This window comes from Clupea harengus, chromosome 13 (genome assembly GCF_900700415.2).
Source record: "Clupea harengus chromosome 13, Ch_v2.0.2, whole genome shotgun sequence".
Lineage (NCBI taxonomy): Eukaryota > Metazoa > Chordata > Actinopteri > Clupeiformes > Clupeidae > Clupea > Clupea harengus.
This window is the reverse complement of record NC_045164.1, coordinates 13,391,906-13,401,030: the sequence shown is the minus strand read 5'-3', so window position 1 is coordinate 13,401,030 and position 9,125 is coordinate 13,391,906.

The following is a 9,125-nucleotide window of genomic DNA, read 5'->3' as shown; positions in this document are numbered from 1 at the left end:
CTTTCTCTCTACGTCCGCCACCTCTTCCAGATCTGCTATTCATCCTGACCAGGCTTAATGCAATCACGGAGGACTAGGATTGATAGGCTGTCAATTCACATTCAAATATGCATCACACACAACTGGACGTGGCCACTAAAATGTGAGTTTAACTGAGTGACCATTTAGACATGTGAGTTCATTCTACATCAAGGAAAGGTGACTTAAAGATTTATTACATCATGACCAATTGTAAAGTCCTCAATATAGGCACAGTTGCTAATGCTGGAGAAAAAGTAGCACATGTTGAGTAGTGGCATTTTATATGTTGACTTACTAAGAAATGCCCAAAGTTGTGAGAGAGTTAAGGAAAGGGTTTAAGGGAAGAACTGTGAGTGAGAACTGTGAGTAAATGGATTCCTTGTGAGGTCATGTCTCTGTGTGAGTTTGGTGTTAGCATTAGCTGCAGCGACTCAGCACTTTTCCAAGAGTGCGTGCAGGTCAGGGGTCAGTCCTTAAATCCACTGAAAACTTGCCACCAGGCAAAGTGAACTTTGACCTCTGACTGAGGGAAAACTCTATCGGGTGGTGGGGGTGTTGGGGGGTGGGGGGTCAACTCAGCAAACATCTTATATTTCAAAATAAGACCTGCTGACGCCGACAACCCTTTCACTGATTGCTCAGAAGCTCACAACTAACTTTCAGAACAATCACAGGAGAGATACATTACACCCTTCACGGAGAATTCCCTTGTGGGGTCACTTTTAGGCATTCCACTTTCGGCCTCTCTTTCACTGAACGAGAGAAGAAAAAAAGAACAGACAGGAGCAAGACAGAGGCTGGAGGAAGGAGTCCGAAAAAAAGACAGACATTTTTCACAGCATTTAGGACGGTGAGTTCTTTTTGTAGTTTGACAGCCAGGCTTTCATGGTGGCTGCTCATGTCTGTGTGTATGATTTATGAGCGTTATTCAGCCAAGTGGGGGCCCCTGAATGAGAAATATGAAGAGTAGCTGCTAATTTGTTTAGCATTGATGTGCTGTGAGTGAGACGGCGAGACCCGTGGGCTCTGGGGCCGAGGGCTGCCCATCCATCCTCACCCAAGCGCCTGTCAATCAAAGCCAGCGGGTGGGGTTTTCTGGGGAAGGGGGGGAGGAGACTGTCAGCTGGGGGTCAACCGCAGGTTCCATTCTCTTCCCCAAGCCCAGCCCATTTACTCTGATTGACACCTTTTGAGGACCACAGCTGGGGGGTAGTGTGGTGGTGTGGAGGGTGGGTCGTGGAAGTGGCGGTGCTGCTGTGGTCTGGGCTGTATGTGTGCGTGGGGGATGAGGTTTGGCCATGCTGAGCTCTCCTCCCACCCCCCAATCAATTCACACAGACATCCGCCAATCATTTCAACAATGACTAGACTCACCTCCACCACCTCCTCCTCTCCCACGCTCGAAGCGGAAACCAGCCCCTCCACATGGAGTCTGAACATAGACACATTATTGACGCATATTTCTAAGGGGGTTAATTCAGTTAAAACTGACAAACCTGAGCATACACATCTCATTGTTCACTTGGAAGGTGTAGAATGTGTTGATGTCCTGATATTGAATCTCCTGTTTACCATTTGAACAGATGGAATTTTATATTTGTTCTGTTAGCATGTAGAAGAGTCTATGTGAGGCCCTCTATGGTCAGGCTATGAGGTTTTCTTCTTTAACTTAGACTAAAGATACAACTACTGAATATGTAGTAATAATGACACATGTTCAGACACACACATCCACACACACACACACACACACACACACACACACACACACACACACACACACACACACACACACACACACACACACACACACAATCTCCATTTTGTAAGGTTCCCTGCATCTGCACTTAGTCAGCAGAACAGCATCATCAATCTTGCCCATAAACTTTGGTTCACATTGTCTTACATCTTACCCCTCAACTTTAACCCTTAACCCCTTAAGCTCTGGATCAGCTCCTTAAAGGAACAACAGATATCTTTGCAGAATCATCACTGTCTCTGTAGGACCATTTAAACATTGACATGATATTGAGCTGGGTCAGCAGTAGCTGGTATTCAGGGATTGACACCCAATTCAGCCTTTCAGGGCAACCTAATCTGGCACTGTCACATTTGACTCCTGGGTCTGATGTTCTCTTAACACCACATCATATCAACAGTAGGACTAAAGTGTAGCTCCTGTTGAAATGCTCAATGAATAGCATTTCCATTGTGATGCCCTTAAAGAAAAGATGTCAAAGAGTCAAACAATACATGAAGACAGAGAACTCTGCAGTACATCCTTACTGAATATAATCCTCTGTTATTATCTTAATTTAGGTCAAACAAGATCTTTCAGCAGATTATAGTAGGGATTTTGGCTGTGATGCAGTGATATAGAATACTTATTGACGAGATACTGCACATACGTTATAAATGTATAGTACATACCTGATCAGCAAGATTGGGCTTTGAAAAGAAAGAAGATATTTCTCTGCCGCACCCCAGGCCTTCCCTCCAGCCCTACCACTGCCATGTTATTCTCACCCCTTACATGTGGAGAACGGTGCACACACAGTGAACCCTGAAATCACCACAGGGCAACAACATGCTTTCAAATATCAACAAGGATTGGATGAACTAGTTCCTACATGAACTAAGTGACTAGACTCCAATTAGATGGTCTAATGGCTACTGTTTTACTGGCATGGGAGTGTCTCAAGAACACATCACTACAGAGACTGATATGTAGATATGCACTAATGATTAAGAAAGGCTACAAACATTAAAAAAAGGTTAAAAATACGGGCGATTCATGGGAAAATATTAAATTGGGAGGCAGCGGGAGAGATGGCTACAATAAGGGAGAAACCCGTAAAAAACAGGAGGGGTTCACAGGTCTGATAGTATAGACTCCCCCCCCCCCCCCCTTCTAACCTTGTAATGAATGTGTATGTTGGATTCTGTCTCCAGTCCCTGAGTGGGCCTGCATTTGTTGATGTCAAAGTTTCCGCTGTACTTTGAGACACCATCGTGTCCAAATACCCATCTTATTCTCTGAATGGTAATATGATCTCTTCATTTTTGGATTTACCTTTGCACTATACAGCTTAATTGCTCCGATTACAAGCAATTACACTACAAAAACAACCCCTTGAGGTGTGCTTTCCTCAGGTTGCTCCTGAAAAATGTCTTCAGGAAACTTTGCCCTCTTTCTGATTCATACCATAGCAATAATTATAGGGAGAACAAAGAGGATGAAAATGTGTGTCTCGACCCTCGTGTGTGTGTGTGTGTGTGTGTGTGTGTGTGTGTGCATGTGTGTGCGTGTGTGTGTGTGTGTGTGAGAGAGAGGGTGTGTGATGTGAAGCTCTAAATGGAATATGTATATTGTAAAGGTATATTGTTCAAGAGGCATTTGTCTGTTCAGACATCAGTGTTACTATTATGTTGCACACAAAACGAATCTAGTATCACGTCACATTCATTGGTCATGTACAGGTTTCCCTTGCTGCCTTTCTGACAGAACAAATAAAGAAGTGACAGGTGGATCTGTTGTGAGTCGTGCTAATTAGAGCATCATCATCTGCCCATCTACCCTCTTCACTACAGGATCCCCGCACAGTCTGTCATTGCTTCTGCATCTTATCAGTATGTTATCAGTGAAATGCACACACTCACTAATGACCCCCTCAGCCCCTAGTCCCCCTAACCTCGCCCCCCTGCTGTAAAGTCGATGTTTACTGGGATCCCATTGGGAGTGAGTTGATTGACACTTACTGAGAGGTTATCAGGTCACTGTTTACTAGGCACTGAGATAACAAACAAAAAAACAATTAGGAACAGGGCCAGATAACACAGCCATTAGGACCATAGCCTCATTAGCATGACTAGAGAAATCTGCCAGTTTGTGTGTGTGTGCGCGTGTGTGTGTGTGTGTGTGTGTGTGTGTGTGTGTGTGTGTTACTGCCTGACCTGCCTGTCGAAGCTAATCAAGGACAAATGCAAAATCCAGCTGATTTCTGAATTTTTCATTCATTTGAAGCAAATTTCGCTGTAATAATAAATCCTCTCTCATGGCAATGAAAATGAAGAATTGCTCGGATGTCATTGTTTTAAAACCAACCTTCCCTTGCCATCACCCCTATCCCCCAACCACAACTCAACCTTCCCTTGCCATCACCCCTATCCCCCAACCACAACTCCACCGAGAGCACCCAGCCTTGACCCAATACTAATTTCAACTTAAAGAAATCCTGAGTTTGCAAACAACCAAACAACCTGTGGCTCAGAGAATCCCCCCCCCCCCCCTGACCCCCTTTACCTCAACTGCCACCTCCTTTAAGCCCGACAGGCATGTGATTACTCAGTCTCCAAGGCTTTGGGGGTGTCACTGGGAGCAGCCCTGATCTCCTCAAACAGGATTGCCATCGGCTGAGGAGCTTAGCATGAACAAATATTAGCTGGAGAGATAGGGGTTGGATGAGCCTAGAACAACAGACACAGAGGCTGATCTGTGGAGAGAGCAAGAAGGGGAGTGTTTGGTGAGGTTTCCCCCCTGAAAGGATGAGCTCCAGGCTGGATGTCAGGGGCTGTGCTGCACCCACCCGGCCACCACAGCCGTAGGTACCACAGGTATTCACTTTCATTAACTTGGCATTGTGCTGTTGATGTGACGGCCTCAGCCTATTGTGCCAGTGTATCTGATGTTGCTGCAGACAGACAGGATTCCATAACCTGCTGTGTCTTAAACAAATAGGTTTGTGATGAAACTCCATATTTGTGGTCGAATAGAACAAAAACTCCTTTTTCTTTCTTGCAGTCTTGTGAAAGCCGGTCACAGAAACATGCAGTGATCTAACGTTCCAAGGATCCTTCCCTCAACAAGAACTAGCATGCTGAGGCTCCCGCCATGATACTCTTGTGCAGCGCAAACCGCATCTCTGATGCTCATGCTCTAGAATGCAAGCATCACTTCCGCGCTAAGGTGCTGTGTTTAGCAAACAGGCCCACGGCCACATGGAATGCACAATACAGTGCTCATTGAACATTGGCATTGGAATTGCACTGAGATGACTCGAGTGTAACACTGATTAGCAGGGAGAGTATGTTGGTAGTGCGTAACACATCAGTGAGGCCTTTTCTATTCCCAAAACCTAACCTATTTATGTAATGATTTTCTACTTCTACAGCAGTTCGTCAGCAGGTAAGAGTGAACTTCAAAAGGAAATAAAAGTTGAAACAGTTATAACATGTGACTTTAGAAGACTGCATTAAATACACTGTAAAAAAACACTGTAAAACTTATGTAAACCAATGACATATAACTAACAACAATACCTCATGCATGTCTACATAAGAGGCCCACATGTATAGTTTTACTCATCCTTTACAAAGCAGGTTTTAACCATCTACCAATTCTAGTTGATCAGGTCAGGTCAGGTCATGTCTGTTTGTCCATAATGTAGTTTCTGAATATGCCACTTACAAAGGAAGAGGATTCAGAATGTATTACATTTCTAGAAGCATTTCTATATTTCGATGCATACTTTACTGTATATCAGTAAGCTTTGACAGTCATCAGGAAGTTTATTCTTGTCTCACTCGCAATACATGACCTTTTCCAATAGAATAGGGAAATGGTCAACGATTGACCTGCGTTTAACGCACACTTGGGACTTGGGATTTATAATTAGTGGCTATCATATTTCCCCTATACTAATGCGTTGCCTGAACATGTAATAATCAAACAAACAACCAGTCCCTTCAAGGCTTGGCATTATTTACCGCAGTTATCAAGTCACATTCAGCAGCTAACGGCTGACAGTATGCAATGTACTGAACATAGTGTTCAGTGTTTACACATTACATCGAGCAACATTGCTATGAGAAGCTTCAGCTTCAAACTCTTAATTCTTTGCATTTAGTATGTATTTAGTTCTGGAGATGAACTCTATACATTATAACATCAACAACATTCCTCAGGGTAACCAAGGTTTTTCCATATTACATAGCATGTGTGTGTGTGTCTGCGTTTGAGACATGCCTCGTGATTGATGCGTAAAGGAATGTATGACACCATTAGCACAATTTGGTTTGAGCCCTGCTCGTTGTAGGATGCATGTGCCCACTGCATTTGCATATGCTGCTGCCCGTGATGGCAGATGTGGTGTGTGGTAGCCTAGGAGGTCTGACCCTGTGGAGGGCCCACGCGGTCCTGCGTTGTGACATGCCTGTGTGATGTGTGTGTTGTGGGGGTGGTTTGGCTGGGGTAAACAGGAGAGTCTGGGGCTGGGCAAAAGTTAGAATAGCTCACGATTCATGCCAGAAGAGACCTACCCCTTGTCAATGCTTTGGCCATGTGCAATTAGTGCAAAGGTCAAAGGTCAGACTGAGCCACCAGCGCAGGTCTTAATGGCGTTAGGTTTTACCATGGTCCTGAAATTCACACACTCACTCATTCACTCACTCACACACACAAACACACACACACACACACACACACACACACACACACACACACACACACACACACACACACACACACACACACCCGTATACACTTTTCTGCCTAGATTAGTACATTAGCAATTTACTGACACTGCAACCTTCCCCCTACTTATGGCTGGCGTGTTTCCTGCATAAGACACAAAAATAGTCAAATGAAAAGATTTGAGATACTTTCACAAATTCTTACAAAAAAGAGACAATACAATGAAATACACATTGATATACTAGTTTTGGACTTTTACCTGCATATCCTCATACCTGTAGTCATACACATTCACACACACACACACACACACACACACACACACACACACACACACACACACACACACACACACACACACACACACACACACACACACACACACACACACACACACACATACACACACACACACACACACACACATACCCATACACATACACATTCACATTCACATACACATTACACAACAGTAGAGCTCCTAAGTTCAAACCAATTACTCAGTGATGAAAGACTTAGAACTATTGCCTCAGGAGGGTTAAAGCAAGCTTACAAATCCACTCATACAGGCAAACGCACACACACAGACACACATGCTCATACACACACACACACACACACACACACACAAACAGACACACATACTCATACACACACACAGGCACACATACTCATACACACACAAACAGCCATTTCCTGGCACATGCAACAGACACACCTACCCTGCCCATTGGATTCCTATATGCCAGCCAAACACACACACGCACACACACACACATGTACACATACACACACCTTCACACTCACTCTCACATCCATCCACTCACACCCAAATCTGTGTTATTCTGAAAGGTTGTAATTTAAAGGCAGACAGATAGGAAGAGGAGTGCACATGGAGGTCAGTGTTGTCTTATCATGCCTTCGAGCTCACATTTAATTACTCCCTCAGTAAAGTGCACAGCTGTGTGTGTGCGTGCGTGTGTGTGTGTGTCTGTGTGTGTGTCTGTGTGTGTGTGTGTGTGTCTGTGTGTGTGTGTGTGTGTGTGTGTGTGTGTGTGTGTGTCTGTGTGTGTGTGTGTGTCTGTGTCTGTGTGTCTGTGTGTGTGTGTGTGTGTGTGTGTGTGTGTGTGTGTGTCTGTGTGTGTGTGTGTGTGTGTGTCTGTGTCTGTGTCTGTGTCTGTGTGTGTGTGTGTGTGTGTGTGTGTACGTGTGTGTGTGTGTGTGTGTGTACGTGTGTGTCTCTCTGTGTGTGTGTGTCTGTGTGTGTCTGTGTGTGTGTGTGTGTGTGTGTGTGTGTGTACGTGTGTGTGTGTGTGTGTGTGTGTGTACGTGTGTGTCTCTCTGTGTGTGTGTGTGTGTGTGTGTGTGCGCACACGTATTTGTGTGGTTCTTGTTTGGATAGATTTGTACTATGTGCTGTTGTGAAGGTTGGAAGGTTCCTCCCTGAAGCAGGACTATAATGAGCCTCTAAACACCACCTAAGTGAGATAGTGTTTACCCTCTGAGGTGAAATTTCACAAACATATTACCTTTAATATGTAATTATACACATGTATAGCTTACCAAGTCAAACGTCTAAGACTTACAGTAAAAACTTAAAAATTACATTTCTCCCTACTAGTAGTGAAACTAGTAATGATATATTTTGTCACATGAGATAACTAACATAAACCACCTATTTAGCTTATTCAGCAAGTGGTCCAAAAATTGCTCCTTCATTTCCATGGCTTTGAAAATGCTGTTGTTTATTTCTTCTTCATAAAATAATTCTACCTATTGCACCTTTATGGTGGTTGGGGTTTATGCTCTTTGGTAAGCTAATTAGAACCGTTGGGTTTTCCTTGCATTTAAACAAATGATGTCACATGCAAATGTATAGGTTTTATCAGGATGCTTTCTTGAGGAAAGTTTCCTGTTGTTGCAGTCCTATGGCCAGGGATACCAGGGAAGACTCCATGTGGTTTTGATTGGGCTGCAAGCATGAGCACAGTGTTTGGGTCTCTGCCAGATTTACCTCCAAAACATTTCAGCTCAGCGTGTGAAACCTGCCATTTCTCATGCGAAGAGCATAGCATGAGGGAAGTGTGTCTGAACTGAAGTATTATTGCACGTATGAGTGAGGGGAGTTTTACATGAAAAATGCATGTGTGTGTGTGTTTGTAGGTCAGTGTATGTGTGTTTGTAGGTGAGTGGGTGGTATTTTGTGTGTGTGAATACGTGCAAATATGTACAGAATGTTCATATCATTGAACAGCGCTCCTGACTTGGCTGGCCTGTAGTCCACTGGTGGTCTGCCCCGGCAAGGCAAAGTGTGTGTCAGGTCAGAGGACAGGCTGTGATCTCACACGGGAGGAAGGGGGGGGGGGGGGGGGGGCAGAGAATGGGAGAGAGTGGGAATGAATGAAAGAAAGAGAGAGAGAGACAAAAAAAATGTCTGCCTGTCAATTACAATCCCTGCGCTTCGTTCCACACGAGTAATCCGCCGAGTTAATACAGCGCAGGGCCAGGGGTCCGGGGGCCAGGTTACCTTAGCGACTCGGGGAGTAACCGTAGTAACGTCTTTCTTCTGGAGGTCACCAAAGACTCTGCTGGGTTCTTTTTTAGGATCAGGATGGAGAGGGACGGCCGGTGG